The sequence below is a fragment of the Anser anser genome (assembly GCF_964211835.1).
Source record: "Anser anser genome assembly, chromosome: 7".
Classification (NCBI taxonomy): domain Eukaryota; kingdom Metazoa; phylum Chordata; class Aves; order Anseriformes; family Anatidae; genus Anser; species Anser anser.
The window spans coordinates 2,607,175-2,634,585 of record NC_139727.1 but is presented as its reverse complement, the minus strand read 5'-3'; positions in this window follow the sequence as shown (position 1 = coordinate 2,634,585).

The window sequence follows — 27,411 nt, the reverse complement described above, 5'->3', positions numbered from 1 at the left end:
CTGCGGATGCACTGCAGTGAGTCCGGAGAGTGCCCTGGCACCAATGGTGATGCAGTGCAGTGAGTCCAGAGAGTGCACTGGCACCACTGGGGATGCAGTTTAGTGAGTCCAGAGAGTGCACCGGCTCCAATGGAGATACACTGCAGTGAGTCCAGAGAGTGCACTGGCACCACTGGGGATGCAGTGCAGTGAGTCCAGAGATTGCACTGGCACCACTGGGGATGCAGTGCAGTGAGTCCAGAGAGTGCACTGGCACCACTGGGGATGCACTGCAGTTAGTCCAGAGAGTGCACTGGCTCCACTGGGGATGCAGTGCAGTGAGTCCAGAGAGAGCACTGGCACCACTGGGGATGCAGTGCAGTGAGTCCTGAGAGTGCAATGGCACCACAAGGGATGCACTGCAGTGAGTCCAGAGAGTGCACTGGCACCACTGGGGATGCAGTGCAGTGAGTCCAGAGAGTGCACTGGCACCAACTGGGGATGCAGTGCAGTGAGTCCAGAGAGTGCACTGGCACCACTGGGGATGCACTGCAGTGAGTCCAGAGAGTGCACTGGCACCACTGGGAATGCACCCCCGTGAGTCCAGAGAGTGCATTGGCACCACTGGGGATGCAGTGCAGTGAGACCAGAGACTGCACTGGCACCACTGGGGTTTTAGTGCAGTGAGTCCAGAGAGTGCACTGGCACCAATGGTGATGCACTGCAGTGAGTCCAGAGAGTGCCCTTGCACCACTGGGGATAAACTGCAGTGAGTCCAGACAGTGCACTGGCACCACTGGGGATGCACTGCAGGGAGTACTGAGAGTGCAATGGCACCACAAGGGTTGCAGTGCAGTGAGTCCAGAGAGTGCACTGGCACCACTGGGGATGCACTGCAGTGAGTCCAGAGAGTGCACTGGCACCACTGGGGATGCAGTGCAGTGAGTCCAGAGAGTGCACTGGCACCAATGGAGATGCACTGCAGTGGGTCCAGAGAGTGCACTGGCACCACTGGGGATGCAGTGCAGTGAGTCCAGAGAGTGCACTGGCACCACTGGGGATGCACTGCAGTGAGTCCAGAGAGTGCACTGGCACCACTGGGGATGCAGTTCAGTGAGTCCAGAGACTGCACTGGCACCACTGGTGATGCACTGCAGTGAGTCCAGAGAGTGCACTGGCACCACTGGGGATGCAGTGCAGTGAGTCCAGAGAGTGCAATGGCACCACTGGAGATGCACTGCAGTGAGTCCAGAGAGTGCACTGGCTCCACTGGGGATGCACTGCACTGAGTCCAGAGAGTGCCCTGGCACCACTGGGGATGCAATGCAGTGAGTCCAGAGAGTGCAATGGAACCACTGGGGATGCAGTTCAGTGAGTCCAGAGAGTGCACTGGCACTTCTGGGGATGCAGTGCAGTGAGTGCAGAGAGTGCACTAGAACAACAGGGAATGCACTGCAGTGAGTCCAGAGAGTGCACTGGCACCACTGGGGATGCACTGCAGTGAGTCCAGAGACTGCACTGGCAGCACTGGGGATGCACTGCAGTGAGTCCAGAGAGTGCACTGGCACCACTGGTGATGCACTGCAGTGAGTCCAGAGAATGCACTGGCACTAATGGGGATGCAGTGCAGTGACTCGAAAGAGTGCACTGGCAAAACTGCGGATGCACTGCAGTGAGTCCAGAGAGTGCCCTGGCAACAATGGTGATGTAGTGCAGTGAGTCCAGAGAGTGCACTGGCACCACTGGGGATGCACTGCAGTGAGTCCAGAGAGTGCACTGGCACCACTGGGGATGCAGTGCAGTGAGTCCAGAGAGTGCACTGGCACCACTGGGGATGCACTGCAGTGAGTCCAGAGAGTGCACTGGCACCACTGGTGATGCACTGCAGTGAGTCCAGAGAGTGTACTGGCACCACAGGGGATGCACTGCAGTGAGTCCAGAGAATGCACTGGCTCTAATGGGGATGCAGTGCAGTGACTCGAAAGAGTGCACTGGCACCACTGCGGATGCACTGCAGTGAGTCTGGAGAGTGCCCTGGCACCAAAGGTGATGCAGTGCAGTGAGTCCAGAGAGTGCACTGGCACAACAGGGGATGCACTGCAGTGAGTCCAGAGAGTGCACTGGCACCACTGGGGATGCAGTGCAGTGAGTCCAGAGAGTGCACTGGCACCACTGAGCTACACTGCAGTGAGTCCAGTAATTGCACTGGCACCACTGGAGATGCACTGCTGTGAGTCCAGAGACTACACTGGCACCACTGGGGATGCAGTGCAGTGAGACCAGAGAGTGCACTGGCACTACTGGTGATCCAGTGCAGTGAGTGCAGAGAGTGCACTGGCTCCACTGGGGATGCAGTGCAGTGAGTCCAGAGAGTGCAGTGGCACCACTGGGGATGCACTGCAGTGAGTCCTGAGAGTGAAATGGCACCACAGGGGATGCACTGCAGTGAGTCCACAGAGTGCACTGGCACCACTGGGGATGCAGTGCAGTGAGTCCAGAGAGTGCACTGGCACCAACTGGAACTGCACTGCTGTGAGTCCTGAGATTGCACTGGCACCACTGGGGTTACAGTGCAGTGAGTCCAGAGACTACACTGGCACCGCTGGGGTTGCACTGCAGTGAGTCCAGAGACTTCACAGGCACCACTGGGGATGCAGTGCAGTGAGTCCAGAGAGTGCACTGGCACCACTGGGGATGCAGTTCAGTGAGTCCAGAGAGTGCACTGTCACCACTGGGGATGCAGTGCAGTGAGTCCAGAGAGTGCACTGGCACCAAAGGGGATTCACTGCAGTGAGTCCAGAGAGTGCACTGACACCACTGGGAATGCACTGCAGTGAGTCCTGAGAGTGCACTGGCACCACTGTGGATGCAGTGCAGTGAGTCCAGAGAGTGCACATGCACCACTGGGGATGCACTGCAGTGAGTCCAGAGAGTGCACTGGCACCACTGGGGATGCAATGCAGTGAGTCCAGAGAGTGCACTGGCACCACTGGGGATGCAGTGCAGTGAGTCCACAGAGTGCACTGGCACACACAGGGGATACACTGCAGTGAGTCCAGAGAATGCACTGGCTCCACTGGGGATGCAGTGCAGTGAGTCCAGAGAGTGCACTGGCACCACTGGGGATGCAATGCAGTGAGTCCAGAGAGTGCACTGGCACCACTGGGGATGCAGTGCAGTGAGTCCAGAGAGTGCAGTGGCACCACTGGGGATGCACTGCAGTGAGTCCAGAGAGTGCACTGGCACCACTGGGGATGCAGTGCAGTGAGTCCAGAGAGTGCACTGGCACCACTGGGGATGCACTGCAGTGAGTCCAGAGACTACACATGCACCACTGGGGATGCAGTGCAGTGAGTCCAGAGAGTGCACTGGCACCACTGGGGATGCAGTGCAGTGAGTCCAGAGAGTGCACTGGCACCACTGGGGATGCAGTGCAGTGAGTCCAGAGAGTGCACTGGCACCACTGGTGATGCACTGCAGTGAGTCCAGAGAGTGCACTGGCACCACTGGGGATGCACTGCAGTGAGTCCATAGAGTGCACTGACACCACTGGGGATGCAATGCAGTGAGTCCAGAGAGTGCAATGGAACCACTGGTGATGCAGTGCAGTGAGTCCAGAGAGCCACTGGCACCACTGGGGATGCAGTGCAGGGAGTCCAGAGACTACACATGCACCACTGGGGATGCAGTGCAGTGAGTCCAGAGAGTGCACTGGCACCACTGGTGATGCAGTGCCGTGAGTCCAGAGAGTACACTGGCACCACTGGGGTTGCAGTGCAGTGAGTCCAGAAAATGCACTGGAACTAATGGGGATGCAGTGCAGTGACTCGAAAGAGTGCACTGGCACCACTGCGGATGCACTGCAGTGAGTCCGGAGAGTGCCCTGGCACCAATGGTGATGCAGTGCAGTGAGTCCAGAGAGTGCACTGGCACCACTGGGGATGCAGTTTAGTGAGTCCAGAGAGTACACCGGCTCCAATGGAGATACACTGCAGTGAGTCCAGAGAGTGCACTGGCACCACTGGGGATGCAGTGCAGTGAGTCCAGAGATTGCACTGGCACCACTGGGGATGCAGTGCAGTGAGTCCAGAGAGTGCACTGGCACCACTGGGGTGCACTGCAGTTAGTCCAGAGAGTGCACTGGCTCCACTGGGGATGCAGTGCAGTGAGTCCAGAGAGTGCACTGGCACCACTGGGGATGCAGTGCAGTGAGTCCTGAGAGTGCAATGGCACCACAAGGGATGCACTGCAGTGAGTCCAGAGAGTGCACTGGCACCACTGGGGATGCAGTGCAGTGAGTCCAGAGAGTGCACTGGCACCAACTGGGGATGCAGTGCAGTGAGTCCAGAGAGTGCACTGGCACCCCTGGGGATGCACTGCAGTGAGTCCAGAGAGTGCACTGGCACCACTGGGAATGCACCCCCGTGAGTCCAGAGAGTGCATTGGCACCACTGGGGATGCAGTGCAGTGAGTCCAGAGACTGCACTGGCACCACTGGGGTTTTAGTGCAGTGAGTCCAGAGAGTGCACTGGCACCACTGTTGATGCAGTGCAGTGAGTCCAGAGAGTGCCCTTGCACCACTGGGGATAAACTGCAGTGAGTCCAGACAGTGCACTGGCACCACTGGGGATGCAGTGCAGTGAGTCCTGAGAGTGCAATGGCACCACAAGGGTTGCAGTGCAGTGAGTCCAGAGAGTGCACTGGCACCACTGGGGATGCACTGCTGTGAGTCCAGAGAGTGCACTGGCACCACTGGGGATGCAGTGCAGTGAGTCCAGAGAGTGCACTGGCACCAATGGAGATGCACTGCAGTGGGTCCAGAGAGTGCACTGGCACCACTGGGGATGCAGTGCAGTGAGTCCAGAGAGTGCACTGGCACCACCGGGGATGCACTGCAGTGAGTCCAGAGAGTGCACTGGTACCACTGGGGATGCAGTGCAGTGAGTCCAGAGACTGCACTGGCACCACTGGTGATGCACTGCAGTGAGTCCAGAGAGTGCACTGGCACCACTGGGGATGCAGTGCAGTGAGTCCAGAGAGTGCACTGGCACCACTGGAGATGCACTGCAGTGAGTCCAGAGAGTGCACTGGCACCACTGGGGATGCACTGCACTGAGTCCAGAGAGTGCACTGGCACCACTGGGGATGCAATGCAGTGAGTCCAGAGAGTGCAATGGAACCACTGGGGATGCACTGCAGTGAGTCCAGAGAGTGCACTGGCACCACTGGGGATGCAGTGCAGTGAGTCCTGAGAGTGCACTGGCACTTCTGGGGATGCAGTGCAGTGAGTGCAGAGAGTGCACTAGCACAACAGGGAATGCACTGCAGTGAGTCCAGAGAGTGCACTGGCACCACTGGGGATGCACTGCAGTGAGTCCAGAGACTGCACTGGCACCACTGGGGATGCAGTGCAGTGAGTCCAGAGAGTGCACTGGCACCACTGGTGATGCAGTGCAGTGAGTCCAGAGAGTACACTGGCACCACTGGGGATGCACTGCAGTGAGTCCAGAGAATGCACTGGCACTAATGGTGATGCAGTGCAGTGACTCGAAAGAGTGCACTGGCAAAACTGCGGATGCACTGCAGTGAGTCCAGAGAGTGCCCTGGCAACAATGGTGATGCAGTGCAGTGAGTCCAGAGAGTGCACTGGCACCACTGGTGATGCACTGCAGTGAGTCCACAGAGTGCACTGGCACCACTGGGGATGCAGTGCAGTGAGTCCAGAGAGTGCACTGGCACCACTGGGGATGCACTGCAGTGAGTCCAGAGATTGCACTGGCATCACTGGGCATGCACTGCAGTGAGTCCAGAGAGTGTACTGGCACCACAGGGGATGCACTGCAGTGAGTCCAGAGAGTGCACTGGCACCACAGGGGATGCACCCCGGTGAGTCCAGAGTGTGCACTGGCACCACTGGGGATGCACTGCAGTGAGTCCAGAGAGTGCCCTTGCACCACTGTTGATGCAGTGCAGTGAGTCCTGAGAGTGCAATGGCAACACAAGGGATGCACTGCAGTGAGTCCAGAGAGTGCACTGGCACCACTGGGGATGCAGTGCAGTGAGTCCAGAGAGTGCACTGGCACCAACTGGGGATGCAGTGCAGTGAGTCCAGAGAGTGCACTGGCCTCACTGGGGATGCAGTGCAGTGAGTCCAGAGAGTGCACTGGCACCACTGGGGATGCACCCCGGTGAGTCCAGAGAGTTCACTGGCACTACTGGGGATGCAGTGCAGTGAGTCCAGAGATTGCACTGGCACCATTGGGGATGCAGTGCAGTGGGTCCAGAGAGTGCAGTGGCACCACTGGGGATGCACTGCAGTGAGTCCAGAGAGTGCACTGGCTCCACTGGGGATGCAGTGCAGTGAGTCCAGAGAGTGCACTGGCACCACTGGGGTTGCAGTGCAGTGAGTCCAGAGAGTGCCCTTGCACCACTGGAGATGCAGTGCAGTGAGTCCAGACAGTGCACTGGCACCACTGGGGATGCAGTTTAGTGAGTCCAGAGAGTGCACTGGCACCACTGGGAATGCACTGCAGTGAGTCCAGAGAGTACTCTGGCACCACTGAGCTGCACTGCAGTGAGTCCAGAGATTGCACTGGCACCACTGGGGATGCACTGCAGTGAGTCCAGAGACTACACATGTACCACTGGGGATGCAGTGCAGTGAGTCCTGAGAGTGCACTGGCACCACTGGGGATGCAGTGCACTGAGTCCAGAGAGTGCACTCTCAGCAGTGGGGATGCACTGCATTGAGTCCAAAGAGTGCACTGGCACCAGAGGGGATGCAGTGCAGTGAGACCAGAGAGTGCACTGGCACCAGTGGGGATGCAGTGCACTGAGTCCAGAGAGTGCACTGGCACCACTGGGGATGCACTGCAGTGAGTCCTGAGAGTGCAATGGCACCACTGGGGATGCAGTGCAGTGAGTCCAGAGAGTGCACTGGCACCACTGGGGATGCAGTGCAGTGAGCCCAGAGAGTGCACTGGCACCAACTGGAGCTGCACTGCTGTGAGTCCTGAGATTGCACTGGCACCACTGGGGTTACAGTGCAGTGAGTCCAGAGACTACACAGGCACCACTGGGGTTGCACTGCAGTGAGTCCAGAGACTTCACAGGCACCACTGGGGATGCACTGCAGTGAGTCCATAGAGTGCACTGGCACCAGTGGGGATTCACTGCAGTGAGTCCAGAGAGTGCACTGACACCACTGGGAATGCACTGCAGTGAGTCCAGAGAGTGCACTGGCACCTAAGGGGCTGCACTGCAGTGAGTCCAGAGAGTGCACTGGCACCACTGGGGATGCAGTGCAGTGAGTCCAGAGAGTGCACTGGCACCAATTGTATGCAGTGCAGTGAGTCCACAGAGTGCACTTGCACACACAGGAGATACACTGCAGTGAGTCCAGAGAGTGCACTGGCACCACAGGGGATGCAGCACAGTGAGTCCAGAGAGTGAAGTGTCACCACTGGGGACGCAGCGCAGTGACTACAGAGAGTGCAATGGAACCACTGGGGATGCAGTGCAGTGAGTCCAGAGAGTGCACTGGCACCAGTGGGGATGCACTGCAGTGGGTCCAGAGAGTGCACTGGCACCAATGGGGATGCAGTGCAGTGAGTCCAGAGAGTGCACTGGCACCACTGGTGATGCACTGCAGTGAGTCCAGAGAGTGCACTGGCACCACTGGGGATGCAGTGCAGTGAGTCCAGAGACTGCACTGGCACCACCGGTGATGCACTGCAGTGAGTCCAGAGAGTGCACTGGCTCCACTGGGGATGCAGTGCACTGAGTCCAGAGAGTGCACTGGCACCACTGGAGATGCACTGCAGTGAGTCCAGAGAGTGCACTGGCACCATTGGGGATGCAGTGCACTGAGTCCAGAGAGTGCACTGGCACCACTGGATGCAGTGCACTGAGTCCAGAGAGTGCACTCTCAGCAGTGGGGATGCACTGCATTGAGTCCAAAGAGTGCACTGGCACAACAGGGGATGCAGTGCAGTGAGACCAGAGAGTGCACTGGCACCACTGGGGATCCAGTGCAGTGAGTGCAGAGAGTGCACTGGCTCCACTGGGGATGCAGTGCAGTGAGTCCAGAGAGTGCACTGGCACCACTGGGGATGCACTGCAGTGAGTCCTGAGAGTGCAATGGCACCACTGGGGATGCACTGCAATGAGTCCAGAGAGTGCACTGGCACCACTGTTGATGCAGTGCAGTGAGTCCAGAGAGTGCCCTTGCACCACTGGGGATGCACTGCAGTGAGTCCAGACAGTGCACTGGCACCACTGGGGATGCAGTTTAGTGAGTCCAGAGAGTGCACCGGCTCCAATGGGGATACACTGCAGACAGTCCAGAGAGTGCACTGGCTCCACTGGGGATGCAGTGCAGTGAGTCCAGAGAGTGCACTGGCACCACTGGGGATGCACTGCAGTGAGTACAGAGAGTACTCTGGCACCACTGAGCTGCACTGCAGTGAGTCCAGAGATTGCACTGGCACCACTGGGGATGCACTGCAGTGAGTCCAGAGACTACACTGGTACCACTGGTGATGCAGTGCAGTGAGTCCAAAGAGTGCACTGGCACCACTGTTGATGCAGTGCAGTGAGTCCTGAGAGTGCAATGGCACCACAAGGGATGCAGTGCAGTGAGTCCAGAGAGTGCACTGGCACCACTGGTGATGCAGTGCAGTGAGTCCAGAGAGCCACTGGCACCACTGGGGATGCACTGCAGTGAGTCCAGAGACTGCACATGCACCACTGGGGATGCAGTGCAGTGAGTCCAGAGAGTGCACTGGCACCATTGGGGATGCAGTGCACTGAGTCCAGAGAGTGCACTGGCACCACTGGATGCAGTGCACTGAGTCCAGAGAGTGCACTCTCAGAAGTGTGGAGATGCACTGCAGTGAGTCCAAAGAGTGCACTGGCCCAACAGGGGATGCAGTGCAGTGAGACCAGAGAGTGCACTGGCACTACTGGTGATCCAGTGCAGTGAGTGCAGAGAGTGCACTGGCTCCACTGGGGATGCAGTGCAGTGAGTCCAGAGAGTGCACTGGCACCACTGGGGATGCACTGCAGTGAGTCCTGAGAGTGAAATGGCACCACTGGGGATGCACTGCAGTGAGTCCACAGAGTGCACTGGCACCACTGGGGATGCAGTGCAGTGAGTCCAGAGAGTGCACTGGCACCAACTGGAACTGCACTGCTGTGAGTCCTGAGATTGCACTGGCACCACTGGGGTTACAGTGCAGTGAGTCCAGAGACTACACTGGCACCACTGGGGTTGCACTGCAGTGAGTCCAGAGACTTCACAGGCACCACTGGGGATGCAGTGCAGTGAGTCCAGAGAGTGCACTGGCACCACTGGGGATGCAGTTCAGTGAGTCCAGAGAGTGCACTGTCACCACTGGGGATGCAGTGCAGTGAGTCCAGAGAGTGCACTGGCACCAAAGGGGATTCACTGCAGTGAGTCCAGAGAGTGCACTGACACCACTGGGAATGCACTGCAGTGAGTACTGAGAGTGCACTGGCACCTAAGGGGATGCACTGCAGTGAGTCCAGAGAGTGCACTGGCACCACTGGGGATGCACTGCAGTGAGTCCAGAGAGTGCACTGGCACCACTGGGGATGCAATGCAGTGAGTCCAGAGAGTGCACTGGCACCACTGGGGATGCAGTGCAGTGAGTCCACAGAGTGCACTGGCACACGCAGGGGATACACTGCAGTGAGTCCAGAGAGTGCACTGGCTCCAATGGGGATGCACTGCACTGAGTCCAGAGAGTGCACTGGCACCACTGGGGATGCAATGCAGTGAGTCCAGAGACTACACATGCACCACTGGGGATGCAGTGCAGTGAGTCCAGAGAGTGCACTGGCACCACTGGGGATGCACTGCAGTGAGTCCAGAGAGTGCACTGGCACCACTGGGGTTGCAGTGCAGTGAGTCCAGAGAATGCACTGGCACCACTGGGGATGCAGTGCAGTGAGTCCAGAGAGTGCACTGGCACCACTGGGGATGCAATGCAGTGAGTCCAGAGACTACACATGCACCACTGGGGATGCAGTGCAGTGAGTCCAGAGAGTGCACTGGCACCACTGGTGATGCAGTGTCGTGAGTCCAGAGAGTACACTGGCACCACTGGGGTTGCAGTGCAGTGAGTCCAGAGAATGCACTGGCACTAATGGGGATGCAGTGCAGTGACTCGAAAGAGTGCACTGGCACCACTGCGGATGCACTGCAGTGAGTCCGGAGAGTGCCCTGGCACCAATGGTGATGCAGTGCAGTGAGTCCAGAGAGTGCACTGGCACCACTGGGGATGCAGTTTAGTGAGTCCAGAGAGTGCACCGGCTGCAATGGAGATACACTGCAGTGAGTCCAGAGAGTGCACTGGCACCACTGGGGATGCAGTGCAGTGAGTCCAGAGATTGCACTGGCACCACTGGGGATGCAGTGCAGTGAGTCCAGAGAGTGCACTGGCACCACTGGGGATGCAGTGCACTGAGTCCAGAGAGCCACTGGCACCACTGGGGATGCAGTGCAGTGAGTCCAGAGAGTGCACTGGCACCACTGGTGATGCAGTGCCGTGAGTCCAGAGAGTACACTGGCACCACTGGGGTTGCAGTGCAGTGAGTCCAGAGAATGCTCTGGCACTAATGGGGATGCAGTGCAGTGACTCGAAAGAGTGCACTGGCTCCACTGCGGATGCACTGCAGTGAGTCCGGAGAGTGCCCTGGCACCAATGGTGATGCAGTGCCGTGAGTCCAGAGAGTGCACTGGCACCACTGGGGATGCAGTGCAGTGAGTCCAGAGAGTGCAAGGCACCACTGGGGATGCAGTGTAGTGAGTCCAGAGAGTGCACTGGCACCACTGGTGATGCAGTGCAGTGAGTCCAGAGAGCCACTGGCACCACTGGGGATGCAGTGCAGTGAGTCCAGAGACTGCACATGCACCACTGGTGATGCAGTGCAGTGAGTCCAGAGAGTGCACTGGCACCACTGGGGATGCAGTGCACTGAGTCCAGAGAGTGCACTCTCAGCAGTGGGGATGCCCTGCATTGAGTCCAAAGAGTGCAGTGGCACAACAGGGGATGCAGTGCAGTGAGACCAGAGAGTGCACTGGCACCACTGGGGATGCACTGCAGTGAGTCCTGAGAGTGCAGTGGCACTACTGGGGATGCACTGCAGTGAGTCCACAGAGTGCAATGGCACCACTGGGGATGCAGTGCAGTGAGTCCAGACAGTGCAATGGCACCAACTGGAGCTGCACTGCTGTGAGTCCTGAGATAGCACTGGCACCACTGGGGATGCAGTGCAGTGAGTCCAGAGAGTGCACTGGCACCACTGGGGATGCAGTTCAGTGAGTCCAGAGAGTGCACTGTCACCACTGAGGATGCAGTGCAGTGAGTCCAGAGAGTGCACTGGCACCACCGGGGATTCACTGCATTGAGTCCAGAGAGTGCACTGACACCACTGGGAATGCACTGCAGTGAGTACTGACAGAGCACTGGCACCTCAGGGGCTGAACTGCAGTGAGTCCAGAGAGTGCACTGGCACCACTGGGGATGCACTGCAGTGAGTCCAGAGAGTGCACTGGCACCACTGGGGATGCAGTGCAGTGAGTCCAGAGAGTGCACTGGCACCACTGGAGATGCACTGCAGTGAGTCCAGAGAGTGCACTGGCTCCACTGGGGATGCACTGCAGTGAGTCCAGAGAGTGCACTGACACCACTGGGGATGCAATGCAGTGAGTCCAGAGAGTGCAATGGAACCACTGGTGATGCAGTGCAGTGAGTCCAGAGAGCCACTGGCACCACTGGGGATGCAGTGCAGTGAGTCCAGAGACTACACATGCACCACTGGGGACGCAGTGCAGTGAGTCCAGAGAGTGCACTGGCACCACTGGGGATGCAGTGCAGTGAGTCCAGAGAGTGCACTGGCACCACTGGGGATGCAGTGCAGTGAGTCCAGAGAGTGCACTGGCACCCTGGGGATGAAGTACAGTGAGTCCAGAGAGTGCACTGGCACCACTGGGATTGCAGTGCAGTGAGTGCAGAGAATGCACTGGCTCTAATGGGGATGCAGTGCAGTGACTCGAAAGAGTGCACTGGCACCACTGGGGATGCACTGCAGTGAGTCCGGAGAGTGCCCTGGCACCACTGGGGATGCAGTTTAGTGAGTCCAGAGAGTGCACCGGCTCCAATGGAGATACACTGCAGTGAGTCCAGAGAGTGCACTGGCACCACTGGGGATGCAGTGCAGTGAGTCCAGAGATTGCACTGGCACCACTGGGGATGCAGTGCAGTGAGTCCAGAGAGTGCACTGGCACCAATGGGGATGCACTGCACTGAGTCCAGAGAGTGCACTGGCACCATTGGGGATGCAGTGCAGTGAGTCCAGAGAGTGCCCTTGAACCACTGGAGATGCACTGCAGTGAGTCCAGAGAGTGCACCGGCTCCAATGGGGATACACTGCAGACAGTCCAGAGAGTAAACTGTCTCCACTGGGGATGCAGTGCAGTGAGTCCAGAGAGTGCACTGGCACCACTGGGGATGCACTATAGTGAGTCCAGAGAGTACTCTGGCACCATTGAGCTGCACTGCAGTGAGTCCAGAAATTGCACTGGCACCACTGGGGATGCACTGCAGTGAGTCCAGAGACTAACCATGCACCACTGGGGATGCACTGCAGTGAGTCCAGAGAGTGCACTGGCACCACTGGGGATGCACCCCGGTGAGTCCAGAGAGTGCAATGGCAACACTGGTGATGCAGTGCAGTGAGTCCAGACAGTGCACTATCACCACTGGTGATGCAGTGCAGTGAGTCCAGAGAGCCACAGGCACCACTGGTGATGCAGTGCAGTGAGTCCAGAGAGTGCTCTGGCACCACTGAGCTGCAGTGCAGTGAGTCCAGAGACTACACTGGCACCACTGGGGATGCACTGCAGTGAGTCCAGAGAGTGCAATGGCACCACTGGGGATGCAGTGCCGTGAGTCCAGAGAGTGCACTGGCACCACTGTTGATGCAGTGCAGTGAGTCCAGAGAGTGCAAGGCACCACTGGGGATGCAGTGTAGTGAGTCCAGAGAGTGCACTGGCACCACTGGTGATGCAGTGCAGTGAGTCCAGAGAGCCACTGGCACCACTGGGGATGCAGTGCAGTGAGTCCAGAGACTGCACATGCACCACTGGGGATGCAGTGCAGTGAGTCCAGAGAGTGCACTGGCACCACTGGGGATGCAGTGCACTGAGTCCAGAGAGTGCACTCTCAGCAGTGTGGAGATGCACTGCAGTGAGTCCAAAGAGTGCACTGGCCCAACAGGGGATGCAGTGCAGTGAGACCAGAGAGTGCACTGGCACTACTGGTGATCCAGTGCAGTGAGTGCAGAGAGTGCACTGGCTCCACTGGGGATGCAGTGCAGTGAGTCCAGAGAGTGCACTGGCACCACTGGGGATGCACTGCAGTGAGTCCTGAGAGTGAAATGGCACCACTGGGGATGCACTGCAGTGAGTCCACAGAGTGCACTGGCACCACTGGGGATGCAGTGCAGTGAGTCCAGAGAGTGCACTGGCACCAACTGGAACTGCACTGCTGTGAGTCCTGAGATTGCACTGGCACCACTGGGGTTACAGTGCAGTGAGTCCAGAGACTACACTGGCACCACTGGGGTTGCACTGCAGTGAGTCCAGAGACTTCACAGGCACCACTGGGGATGCAGTGCAGTGAGTCCAGAGAGTGCACTGGCACCACTGGGGATGCAGTTCAGTGAGTCCAGAGAGTGCACTGTCACCACTGGGGATGCAGTGCAGTGAGTCCAGAGAGTGCACTGGCACCAAAGGGGATTCACTGCAGTGAGTCCAGAGAGTGCACTGACACCACTGGGAATGCACTGCAGTGAGTACTGAGAGTGCACTGGCACCTAAGGGGATGCACTGCAGTGAGTCCAGAGAGTGCACTGGCACCACTGGGGATGCACTGCAGTGAGTCCAGAGAGTGCACTGGCACCACTGGGGATGCAATGCAGTGAGTCCAGAGAGTGCACTGGCACCACTGGGGATGCAGTGCAGTGAGTCCACAGAGTGCACTGGCACACGCAGGGGATACACTGCAGTGAGTCCAGAGAGTGCACTGGCTCCAATGGGGATGCACTGCACTGAGTCCAGAGAGTGCACTGGCACCACTGGGGATGCAATGCAGTGAGTCCAGAGACTACACATGCACCACTGGGGATGCAGTGCAGTGAGTCCAGAGAATGCACTGGCACCACTGGGGATGCAGTGCAGTGAGTCCAGAGAGTGCACTGGCACCACTGGGGATGCAATGCAGTGAGTCCAGAGACTACACATGCACCACTGGGGATGCAGTGCAGTGAGTCCAGAGAGTGCACTGGCACCACTGGTGATGCAGTGCCGTGAGTCCAGAGAGTACACTGGCACCACTGGGGTTGCAGTGCAGTGAGTCCAGAGAATGCTCTGGCACTAATGGGGATGCAGTGCAGTGACTCGAAAGAGTGCACTGGCACCACTGCGGATGCACTGCAGTGAGTCCGGAGAGTGCCCTGGCACCAATGGTGATGCAGTGCCGTGAGTCCAGAGAGTGCACTGGCACCACTGGGGATGCAGTGCAGTGAGTCCAGAGAGTGCAAGGCACCACTGGGGATGCAGTGTAGTGAGTCCAGAGAGTGCACTGGCACCACTGGGGATGCAGTGCACTGAGTCCAGAGAGCCACTGGCACCACTGGGGATGCAGTGCAGTGAGTCCAGAGACTGCACATGCACCACTGGTGATGCAGTGCAGTGAGTCCAGAGAGTGCACTGGCACCACTGGGGATGCAGTGCACTGAGTCCAGAGAGTGCACTCTCAGCAGTGGGGATGCCCTGCATTGAGTCCAAAGAGTGCAGTGGCACAACAGGGGATGCAGTGCAGTGAGACCAGAGAGTGCACTGGCACCACTGGGGATGCACTGCAGTGAGTCCTGAGAGTGCAGTGGCACTACTGGGGATGCACTGCAGTGAGTCCACAGAGTGCAATGGCACCACTGGGGATGCAGTGCAGTGAGTCCAGACAGTGCAATGGCACCAACTGGAGCTGCACTGCTGTGAGTCCTGAGATAGCACTGGCACCACTGGGGATGCAGTGCAGTGAGTCCAGAGAGTGCACTGGCACCACTGGGGATGCAGTTCAGTGAGTCCAGAGAGTGCACTGTCACCACTGAGGATGCAGTGCAGTGAGTCCAGAGAGTGCACTGGCACCACCGGGGATTCACTGCATTGAGTCCAGAGAGTGCACTGACACCACTGGGAATGCACTGCAGTGAGTACTGACAGAGCACTGGCACCTCAGGGGCTGAACTGCAGTGAGTCCAGAGAGTGCACTGGCACCACTGGGGATGCACTGCAGTGAGTCCAGAGAGTGCACTGGCACCACTGGGGATGCAGTGCAGTGAGTCCAGAGAGTGCACTGGCACCACTGGAGATGCACTGCAGTGAGTCCAGAGAGTGCACTGGCTCCACTGGGGATGCACTGCAGTGAGTCCAGAGAGTGCACTGACACCACTGGGGATGCAATGCAGTGAGTCCAGAGAGTGCAATGGAACCACTGGTGATGCAGTGCAGTGAGTCCAGAGAGCCACTGGCACCACTGGGGATGCAGTGCAGTGAGTCCAGAGACTACACATGCACCACTGGGGACGCAGTGCAGTGAGTCCAGAGAGTGCACTGGCACCACTGGGGATGCAGTGCAGTGAGTCCAGAGAGTGCACTGGCACCACTGGGGATGCAGTGCAGTGAGTCCAGAGAGTGCACTGGCACCCTGGGGATGAAGTACAGTGAGTCCAGAGAGTGCACTGGCACCACTGGGATTGCAGTGCAGTGAGTGCAGAGAATGCACTGGCTCTAATGGGGATGCAGTGCAGTGACTCGAAAGAGTGCACTGGCACCACTGGGGATGCACTGCAGTGAGTCCGGAGAGTGCCCTGGCACCACTGGGGATGCAGTTTAGTGAGTCCAGAGAGTGCACCGGCTCCAATGGAGATACACTGCAGTGAGTCCAGAGAGTGCACTGGCACCACTGGGGATGCAGTGCAGTGAGTCCAGAGATTGCACTGGCACCACTGGGGATGCAGTGCAGTGAGTCCAGAGAGTGCACTGGCACCAATGGGGATGCACTGCACTGAGTCCAGAGAGTGCACTGGCACCATTGGGGATGCAGTGCAGTGAGTCCAGAGAGTGCCCTTGAACCACTGGAGATGCACTGCAGTGAGTCCAGAGAGTGCACCGGCTCCAATGGGGATACACTGCAGACAGTCCAGAGAGTAAACTGTCTCCACTGGGGATGCAGTGCAGTGAGTCCAGAGAGTGCACTGGCACCACTGGGGATGCACTATAGTGAGTCCAGAGAGTACTCTGGCACCATTGAGCTGCACTGCAGTGAGTCCAGAAATTGCACTGGCACCACTGGGGATGCACTGCAGTGAGTCCAGAGACTAACCATGCACCACTGGGGATGCACTGCAGTGAGTCCAGAGAGTGCACTGGCACCACTGGGGATGCACCCCGGTGAGTCCAGAGAGTGCAATGGCAACACTGGTGATGCAGTGCAGTGAGTCCAGACAGTGCACTATCACCACTGGTGATGCAGTGCAGTGAGTCCAGAGAGCCACAGGCACCACTGGTGATGCAGTGCAGTGAGTCCAGAGAGTGCTCTGGCACCACTGAGCTGCAGTGCAGTGAGTCCAGAGACTACACTGGCACCACTGGGGATGCACTGCAGTGAGTCCAGAGAGTGCAATGGCACCACTGGGGATGCAGTGCCGTGAGTCCAGAGAGTGCACTGGCACCACTGTTGATGCAGTGCAGTGAGTCCAGAGAGTGCAAGGCACCACTGGGGATGCAGTGTAGTGAGTCCAGAGAGTGCACTGGCACCACTGGTGATGCAGTGCAGTGAGTCCAGAGAGCCACTGGCACCACTGGGGATGCAGTGCAGTGAGTCCAGAGACTGCACATGCACCACTGGGGATGCAGTGCAGTGAGTCCAGAGAGTGCACTGGCACCACTGGGGATGCAGTGCACTGAGTCCAGAGAGTGCACTCTCAGCAGTGTGGAGATGCACTGCAGTGAGTCCAAAGAGTGCACTGGCCCAACAGGGGATGCAGTGCAGTGAGACCAGAGAGTGCACTGGCACTACTGGTGATCCAGTGCAGTGAGTGCAGAGAGTGCACTGGCTCCACTGGGGATGCAGTGCAGTGAGTCCAGAGAGTGCACTGGCACCACTGGGGATGCACTGCAGTGAGTCCTGAGAGTGAAATGGCACCACTGGGGATGCACTGCAGTGAGTCCACAGAGTGCACTGGCACCACTGGGGATGCAGTGCAGTGAGTCCAGAGAGTGCACTGGCACCAACTGGAACTGCACTGCTGTGAGTCCTGAGATTGCACTGGCACCACTGGGGTTACAGTGCAGTGAGTCCAGAGACTACACTGGCACCACTGGGGTTGCACTGCAGTGAGTCCAGAGACTTCACAGGCACCACTGGGGATGCAGTGCAGTGAGTCCAGAGAGTGCACTGGCACCACTGGGGATGCAGTTCAGTGAGTCCAGAGAGTGCACTGTCACCACTGGGGATGCAGTGCAGTGAGTCCAGAGAGTGCACTGGCACCAAAGGGGATTCACTGCAGTGAGTCCAGAGAGTGCACTGACACCACTGGGAATGCACTGCAGTGAGTACTGAGAGTGCACTGGCACCTAAGGGGATGCACTGCAGTGAGTCCAGAGAGTGCACTGGCACCACTGGGGATGCACTGCAGTGAGTCCAGAGAGTGCACTGGCACCACTGGGGATGCAATGCAGTGAGTCCAGAGAGTGCACTGGCACCACTGGGGATGCAGTGCAGTGAGTCCACAGAGTGCACTGGCACACGCAGGGGATACACTGCAGTGAGTCCAGAGAGTGCACTGGCTCCAATGGGGATGCACTGCACTGAGTCCAGAGAGTGCACTGGCACCACTGGGGATGCAATGCAGTGAGTCCAGAGACTACACATGCACCACTGGGGATGCAGTGCAGTGAGTCCAGAGAATGCACTGGCACCACTGGGGATGCAGTGCAGTGAGTCCAGAGAGTGCACTGGCACCACTGGGGATGCAATGCAGTGAGTCCAGAGACTACACATGCACCACTGGGGATGCAGTGCAGTGAGTCCAGAGAGTGCACTGGCACCACTGGTGATGCAGTGCCGTGAGTCCAGAGAGTACACTGGCACCACTGGGGTTGCAGTGCAGTGAGTCCAGAGAATGCTCTGGCACTAATGGGGATGCAGTGCAGTGACTCGAAAGAGTGCACTGGCACCACTGCGGATGCACTGCAGTGAGTCCGGAGAGTGCCCTGGCACCAATGGTGATGCAGTGCCGTGAGTCCAGAGAGTGCACTGGCACCACTGGGGATGCAGTGCAGTGAGTCCAGAGAGTGCAAGGCACCACTGGGGATGCAGTGTAGTGAGTCCAGAGAGTGCACTGGCACCACTGGGGATGCAGTGCACTGAGTCCAGAGAGCCACTGGCACCACTGGGGATGCAGTGCAGTGAGTCCAGAGACTGCACATGCACCACTGGTGATGCAGTGCAGTGAGTCCAGAGAGTGCACTGGCACCACTGGGGATGCAGTGCACTGAGTCCAGAGAGTGCACTCTCAGCAGTGGGGATGCCCTGCATTGAGTCCAAAGAGTGCAGTGGCACAACAGGGGATGCAGTGCAGTGAGACCAGAGAGTGCACTGGCACCACTGGGGATGCACTGCAGTGAGTCCTGAGAGTGCAGTGGCACTACTGGGGATGCACTGCAGTGAGTCCACAGAGTGCAATGGCACCACTGGGGATGCAGTGCAGTGAGTCCAGAGAGTGCACTGGCACCACCGGGGATTCACTGCATTGAGTCCAGAGAGTGCACTGACACCACTGGGAATGCACTGCAGTGAGTACTGACAGAGCACTGGCACCTCAGGGGCTGAACTGCAGTGAGTCCAGAGAGTGCACTGGCACCACTGGGGATGCACTGCAGTGAGTCCAGAGAGTGCACTGGCACCACTGGGGATGCAGTGCAGTGAGTCCAGAGAGTGCACTGGCACCACTGGAGATGCACTGCAGTGAGTCCAGAGAGTGCACTGGCTCCACTGGGGATGCACTGCAGTGAGTCCAGAGAGTGCACTGACACCACTGGGGATGCAATGCAGTGAGTCCAGAGAGTGCAATGGAACCACTGGTGATGCAGTGCAGTGAGTCCAGAGAGCCACTGGCACCACTGGGGATGCAGTGCAGTGAGTCAAGAGACTACACATGCACCACTGGGGACGCAGTGCAGTGAGTCCAGAGAGTGCACTGGCACCACTGGGGATGCAGTGCAGTGAGTCCAGAGAGTGCACTGGCACCACTGGGGATGCAGTGCAGTGAGTCCAGAGAGTGCACTGGCACCCTGGGGATGCAGTACAGTGAGTCCAGAGAGTGCACTGGCACCACTGGGATTGCAGTGCAGTGAGTGCAGAGAATGCACTGGCACTAATGGGGATGCAGTGCAGTGACTCGAAAGAGTGCACTGGCACCACTGGGGATGCACTGCAGTGAGTCCGGAGAGTGCCCTGGCACCAATGGTGATGCAGTGCAGTGAGTCCAGAGAGTGCACTGGCACCACTGGGGATGCAGTTTAGTGAGTCCAGAGAGTGCACCGGCTCCAATGGAGATACACTGCAGTGAGTCCAGAGAGTGCACTGGCACCACTGGGGATGCAGTGCAGTGAGTCCAGAGATTGCACTGGCACCACTGGGGATGCAGTACAGTGAGTCCAGAGAGTGCACTGGCACCACTGGGGATGCACTGCAGTTAGTCCAGAGAGTGCACTGGCTCCACTGGGGATGCAGTGCAGTGAGTCCAGAGAGTGCACTGGCACCACTGGGGATGCAGTGCAGTGAGTCCTGAGAGTGCAATGGCACCACAAGGGATGCACTGCAGTGAGTCCAGAGAGTGCACTGGCACCACTGGGGATGCACTGCAGTGAGTCCAGAGACTACACATGCACCACAGGGGATGCAGTGCAGTGAGTCCAGAGAGTGCACTGGCACCACTGGGGATGCACTGCAGTGAGTCCAGAGAGTGCACTGGCACCACTGGGGATGCAGTGCAGTGAGTCCAGAGAGTGCACTGGCACCACTGGTGATGCACTGCAGTGAGTCCAGAGAGTGCACTGGCTCCACTGGGGATGCACTGCAGTGAGTCCAGAGAGTGCACTGACACCACTGGGGATGCAGTGCAGTGAGTCAAGAGACTACACATGCACCACTGGGGATGCAGTGCAGTGAGTCCAGAGAGTGCACTGGCACCACTGGTGATGCAGTGTCGTGAGTCCAGAGAGTACACTGGCACCACTGGGGTTGCAGTGCAGTGAGTCCAGAGAATGCACTGGCACTAATGGGGATGCAGTGCAGTGACTCGAAAGAGTGCACTGGCACCACTGCGGATGCACTGCAGTGAGTCCGGAGAGTGCCCTGGCACCAATGGTGATGCAGTGCAGTGAGTCCAGAGAGTGCACTGGCACCACTGGGGATGCAGTTTAGTGAGTCCAGAGAGTGCACCGGCTGCAATGGAGATACACTGCAGTGAGTCCAGAGAGTGCACTGGCACCACTGGGGATGCAGTGCAGTGAGTCCAGAGATTGCACTGGCACCACTGGGGATGCAGTGCAGTGAGTCCAGGGAGTGCACTGGCACCAATGGGGATGCACTGCAGTGAGTCCAGAGAGTGCACTGGCACCATTGGGGATGTAGTGCAGTGAGTCCAGAGAGTGCCCTTGAACCACTGGAGATGCACTGCAGTGAGTCCAGAGAGTGCACCGGCTCCAATGGGGATACACTGCAGACAGTCCAGAGAGTAAACTGTCTCCACTGGGGATGCAGTGCAGTGAGTCCAGAGAGTGCACTGGCACCACTGGGGATGCACTATAGTGAGTCCAGAGAGTACTCTGGCACCATTGAGCTGCACTGCAGTGAGTCCAGAAATTGCACTGGCACCACTGGGGATGCACTGCAGTGAGTCCAGAGACTAACCATGCACCACTGGGGATGCACTGCAGTGAGTCCAGAGAGTGCACTGGCACCACTGGGGATGCACCCCGGTGAGTCCAGAGAGTGCAATGGCAACACTGGTGATGCAGTGCAGTGAGTCCAGACAGTGCACTATCACCACTGGTGATGCAGTGCAGTGAGTCCAGAGAGCCACAGGCACCACTGGTGATGCAGTGCAGTGAGTCCAGAGAGTGCTCTGGCACCACTGAGCTGCAGTGCAGTGAGTCCAGAGACTACACTGGCACCACTGGGGATGCACTGCAGTGAGTCCAGAGAGTGCAATGGCACCACTGGGGATGCAGTGCCGTGAGTCCAGAGAGTGCACTGGCACCACTGTTGATGCAGTGCAGTGAGTCCAGAGAGTGCAAGGCACCACTGGGGATGCAGTGTAGTGAGTCCAGAGAGTGCACTGGCACCACTGGTGATGCAGTGCAGTGAGTCCAGAGAGCCACTGGCACCACTGGGGATGCAGTGCAGTGAGTCCAGAGACTGCACATGCACCACTGGGGATGCAGTGCAGTGAGTCCAGAGAGTGCACTGGCACCACTGGGGATGCAGTGCACTGAGTCCAGAGAGTGCACTCTCAGCAGTGGGGATGCCCTGCATTGAGTCCAAAGAGTGCACTGGCACAACAGGGGATGCAGTGCAGTGAGACCAGAGAGTGCACTGGCACCACTGGGGATGCACTGCAGTGAGTCCTGAGAGTGCAGTGGCACTACTGGTGATGCACTGCAGTGAGTCCACAGAGTGCAATGGCACCAGTGGGGATGCAGTGCAGTGAGTCCAGACAGTGCAATGGCACCAACTGGAGCTGCACTGCTGTGAGTCCTGAGATAGCACTGGCACCACTGGGGATGCAGTGCAGTGAGTCCAGAGAGTGCACTGGCACCACTGGGGATGCAGTTCAGTGAGTCCAGAGAGTGCACTGTCACCACTGAGGATGCAGTGCAGTGAGTCCAGAGAGTGCACTGGCACCACCGGGGATTCACTGCATTGAGTCCAGAGAGTGCACTGACACCACTGGGAATGCACTGCAGTGAGTACTGACAGAGCACTGGCACCTCAGGGGCTGAACTGCAGTGAGTCCAGAGAGTGCACTGGCTCCACTGGGGATGCACTGCAGTGAGTCCAGAGAGTGCACTGGCACACTGGTGATGCAGCACAGTGAGTCCAGAGAGTGCACTGGCACCACTGGGGATGCACTGCAGTGAGTCCAGAGAGTGCACTGGCACCAGTGGGGATGCACTGCAGTGGGTCCAGAGACTGCACTGGCACCACTGGGGATGCAGTGCAGTGAGTCCAGAGAGTGCACTGGCACCACTGGGGATGCAGTGCAGTGAGTCCAGAGAGTGCACTGGCACCACTGGGGATGCAGTGCAGTGAGTCCAGAGAGTGCACTGGCACCATTGGGGATGCACTGCAGTGAGTCCAGAGAGTGCACTGGCACCACTGGGGATGCAGTGCAGTGAGTCCAGAGAGTGCACTGGCACCACTGGAGATGCACTGCAGTTAGTCCAGAGAGTGCACTGGCTCCACTGGGGATGCACTGCACTGAGTCCAGAGAGTGCACTGGCACCACTGGGGATGCAATGCAGTGAGTCCAGAGAGTGCAATGGAACCACTGGGGATGCAGTGCAGTGAGTCCAGAGAGTGCACTGGCACCACTGGTGATGCAGTGCAGTGAGTCCAGAGAGTGCACTGTCAGCACTGGGGATGCAGTGCAGTGAGTCCAGAGAGTGCACTGGCACCACTGGGGATGCAGTGCAGTGAGTCCAGAGAGTGCACTGGCACCACTGGGGATGCACTGCAGTGAGTCCAGAGAGTGCGCTGGCTCCACTGGGGATGCACTGCACTGAGTCCAGAGAGTGCACTGGCACCACTGGGGATGCAGTGCACTGAGTCCAGAGAGCCACTGGCACCACTGGGGATGCAGTGAAGTGAGTCCAGAGAGTGCACTGGCACCACTGGGAATGCAGTGCAGTGAGTCCAGAGAGTGCAGTGGCACCACTGTTGATGCAGTGCAGTGAGTCCAGAGAGTGCACTGGCACCACTGGTGATGCAGTGCCGTGAGTCCAGAGAGTACAATGGCACCACTGGGGATGCACTGCAGTGAGTCCAGAGAATGCACTGGCTCTAATGGGGATGCAGTGCAGTGACTCGAAAGAGTGCACTGGCACCACTGCGGATGCACTGCAGTGAGTCCGGAGAGTGCCCTGGCACCAATGGTGATGCAGTGCAGTGAGTCCAGAGAGTGCACTGGCACAACAGGGGATGCACTGCAGTGAGTCCAGAGAGTGCACTGGCACCACTGGGGATGCAGTGCAGTGAGTCCAGAGAGTGCTCTGGCACCACTGAGCTACACTGCAGTGAGTCCAGTAATTGCACTGGCACCACTGGAGATGCACTGCTGTGAGTCCAGAGACTACACTGGCACCACTGGGGATGCAGTGCAGTGAGTCCAGAGAGTGCACTGGCACCACTGTTGATGCAGTGCAGTGAGTCCAGAGAGTGCACTGGCACCACTGGGGATGCAGTGCAGTGAGTCCAGAGAGTGCACTGGCACCACTGGGGATGCAGTGCAGTGAGCTCAGAGAGTGCACTGGCACCACTGGTGATGCATTGCAGTGAGTCCAGAGACTACACATGCACCACTGGGGATGCAGTGCAGTGAGTCCAGAGAGAGCACTGGCACCACTGGGGATGCAGTGCTGTGAGTCCAGAGAGTGCACTGGCACCACAGGGGATACACTGCAGTGAGTCCAGAGAGTGCACTGGCACCACTGGGGATGCAGTGCAGTGAGTCCAGAGAGTGCACTGGCACAACAGGGGATGCACTGCAGTGAGTCCGGAGAGTGCCCTGGCACCAATGGTGATGCAGTGCAGTGAGTCCAGAGAGTGCACTGGCACAACAGGGGATGCACTGCAGTGAGTCCAGAGAGTGCACTGGCACCACTGGGGATGCAGTGCAGTGAGTCCAGAGAGTGCTCTGGCACCACTGAGCTACACTGCAGTGAGTCCAGTAATTGCACTGGCACCACTGGAGATGCACTGCTGTGAGTCCAGAGACTACACTGGCACCACTGGGGATGCAGTGCAGTGAGTCCAGAGAGTGCACTGGCACCACTGTTGATGCAGTGCAGTGAGTCCAGAGAGTGCACTGGCACCACTGGGGATGCAGTGCAGTGAGTCCAGAGAGTGCACTGGCACCACTGGGGATGCAGTGCAGTGAGCTCAGAGAGTGCACTGGCACCACTGGGGATGCAGTGCAGTGAGCTCAGAGAGTGCACTGGCACCACTGGGGATGCAGTGCAGTGATTCCAGAGAGTGCACTGGCACCACTGGGGATGCAGTGCAGTGATTCCAGAGAGTGCAATGGCACCACAAGGGATGCACTGCAGTGAGTCCAGAGAGTGCACTGGCACCACTGGAGATGCAGTGCAGTGAGTCCAGAGAGTGCACTGGCACCAACTGGGGATGCAGTGCAGTGAGTCCAGAGAGTGCACTGGCACCACTGGGGATGTAGTGCAGTGATTCCAGAGAGTGCACTGGCACCACTGGGGATGCACCCCGGTGAGTCCAGAGAGTGCATTGGCACCATTGGGGATGCAGTGCAGTGAGTCCAGAGAGTGCACTGGCACCAATGGGGATGCACTGCAGTGAGTCCAGAGAGTGCCTTTGCACCACTGGGGATAAACTGCAGTGAGTCCAGACAGTGCACTGGCACAACAGGGGATGCACTGCAGTGAGTCCGGAGAGTGCAATGGCACCACAAGGGATGCAGTGTAGTGAGTCCAGAGAGTGCACTGGCACCACTGGGGCTGCACTGCAGTGAGTCCAGAGAGTGCACTGGCACCACTGGGGTGCACTGCAGTGAGTCCAGAGAGTGCACTGGCACCAATGGAGATGCACTGCAGTGAGTCCAGAGAGTGCACTGGCTCCACTGGGGATGCCCTGCACTGAGTCCAGAGAGTGCACTGGCACCATTGGGGATGCAATGCAGTGAGTCCAGAGAGTGCAATGGAACCACTGGGGATGCAGTGCAGTGAGTCCAGAGAGTGCACTGGCACCACTGGTGATGCATTGCAGTGAGTCCAGAGACTACACATGCACCACTGGGGATGCAGTGCAGTGAGTCCAGAGAGAGCACTGGCACCACTGGGGATGCAGTGCTGTGAGTCCAGAGAGTGCACTGGCACCACAGGGGATACACTGCAGTGAGTCCAGAGAGTGCACTGGCACCACTGGGGATGCAGCACAGTGAGTCCAGAGAGTGCACTGTCACCACTGGGGATGCAGCGCAGTGACTACAGAGAGTGCACTGGCACCAAAAGGGATGCACTGCAGTGAGTCCAGAGAGTGCACTGGCACCACTGGGGATGCAGTGCAGTGGGTCCAGAGAGTGCACTGGCACCACTGGGGATGCAGTGCAGTGAGTCCAGAGACTGCACTGGCACCACTGGTGATGCACTGCAGTGAGTCCAGAGAGTTCACTGGCACCACTGGGGATGCAGTGCAGTGAGTCCAGAGAGTGCACTGGCACCATTGGGGATGCAGTGCAGTGGGTCCAGAGAGTGCAGTGGCACCACTGGGGATGCACTGCAGTGAGTCCAGAGAGTGCACTGGCTCCACTGGGGATGCAGTTTAGTGAGTCCAGAGAGTGCACCGGCTCCAATGGGGATACGCTGCAGACAGTCCAGAGAGTAAACTGCCTCCACTGGGGATGCAGTGCAGTGTGTCCAGAGAGTGCACTGGCACCACTGGGAATGCACTGCAGAGAGTCCAGAGAGTACTCTGGCACCACTGAGCTGCACTGCATTGAGTCCAGAGATTGCACTGGCACCACTGGGGATGCACTGCAGTGAGTCCAGAGACTACACTGGCACCAGTGGGGATGCAGTGCAGTGAGTCCAGAGAGTGCAATGGCACCACTGGGGATGCAGTGCACTGAGTCCAGAGAGTGCACTCTCAGCAGTGGGGATGCACTGCATTGAGTCCAAAGAGTGCACTGGCACAAGAGGGGATGCAGTGCAGTGAGACCAGAGAGTGCACTGGCACCACTGGGGATGCAGTGCACTGAGTCCAGAGAGTGCACTGGCACCCCTGGGGATGCACTGCAGTGAGTCCTGAGAGTGCAATGGCACCACTGGGGATGCACTGCAGTGAGTCCAGAGAGTGCACTGGCACCACTGGGGATGCAGTGCAGTGAGTCCAGAGAGTGCACTGGCACCAACTGGAGCTGCACTGCTGTGAGTCCTGAGATTGCACTGGCACCACTGGGGTTACAGTGCAGTGAGTCCAGAGACTACACAGGCACCACTGGGGTTGCACTGCAGTGAGCCCAGAGACTTCACAGGCACCACTGGGGATGCAGTGCAGTGAGTCCAGAGAGTGCACTGGCACCAGTGGGGATTCACTGCAGTGAGTCCAGAGAGTGCACTGACACCACTGGGAATGCACTGCAGTGAGTATTGAGAGTGCACTGGCACCTAAGGGGCTGCACTGCAGTGAGTCCAGAGAGTGCACTGGCACCACTGGGGATGCAGTGCAGTGAGTCCACAGAGTGCACTGGCACACACAGGGGATACACTGCAGTGAGTCCAGAGTGTGCACTGGCACCACAGGGGATGCAGCACAGTGAGTCCAGAGAGTGAAGTGTCACCACTGGGGACGCAGCGCAGTGACTACAGAGAGTGCAATGGAACCACTGGTGATGCAGTGCAGTGAGTCCAGAGACTGCACTGGCACCAGTGGGGATGCACTGCAGTGGGTCCAGAGAGTACACTGGCACCAATGGGGATGCACTGTAGTGAGTCCAGAGAGTGCACTGGCACCACTGGGGATGCAGTGCAGTGAGTCCAGAGAGTGCACTGGCACCACTGGGGATGCAGTGCAGTGAGTCCAGAGACTGCACTGGCACCATCGGTGATGCACTGCAGTGAGTCCAGAGAGTGCACTGGCACCAGTGGGGATGCAGTGCACTGAGTCCAGAGAGTGCACTGGCACCACTGGAGATGCACTGCAGTGAGTCCAGAGAGTGCACTGGCACCATTGGGGATGCAGCGCACTGAGTCCAGAGAGTGCACTGGCACCACTGGATACAGTGCACTGAGTCCAGAGAGTGCACTCTCAGCAGTGGGGATGCACTGCATTGAGTCCAAAGAGTGCACTGGCACAACAGGGGATGCAGTGCAGTGAGACCAGAGAGTGCACTGGCACCACTGGGGATCCAGTGCAGTGAGTGCAGAGAGTGCACTGGCTCCACTGGGGATGCAGTGCAGTGAGTCCAGAGACTGCACTGGCACCACTGGGGATGCACTGCAGTGAGTCCTGAGAGTGCAATGGCACC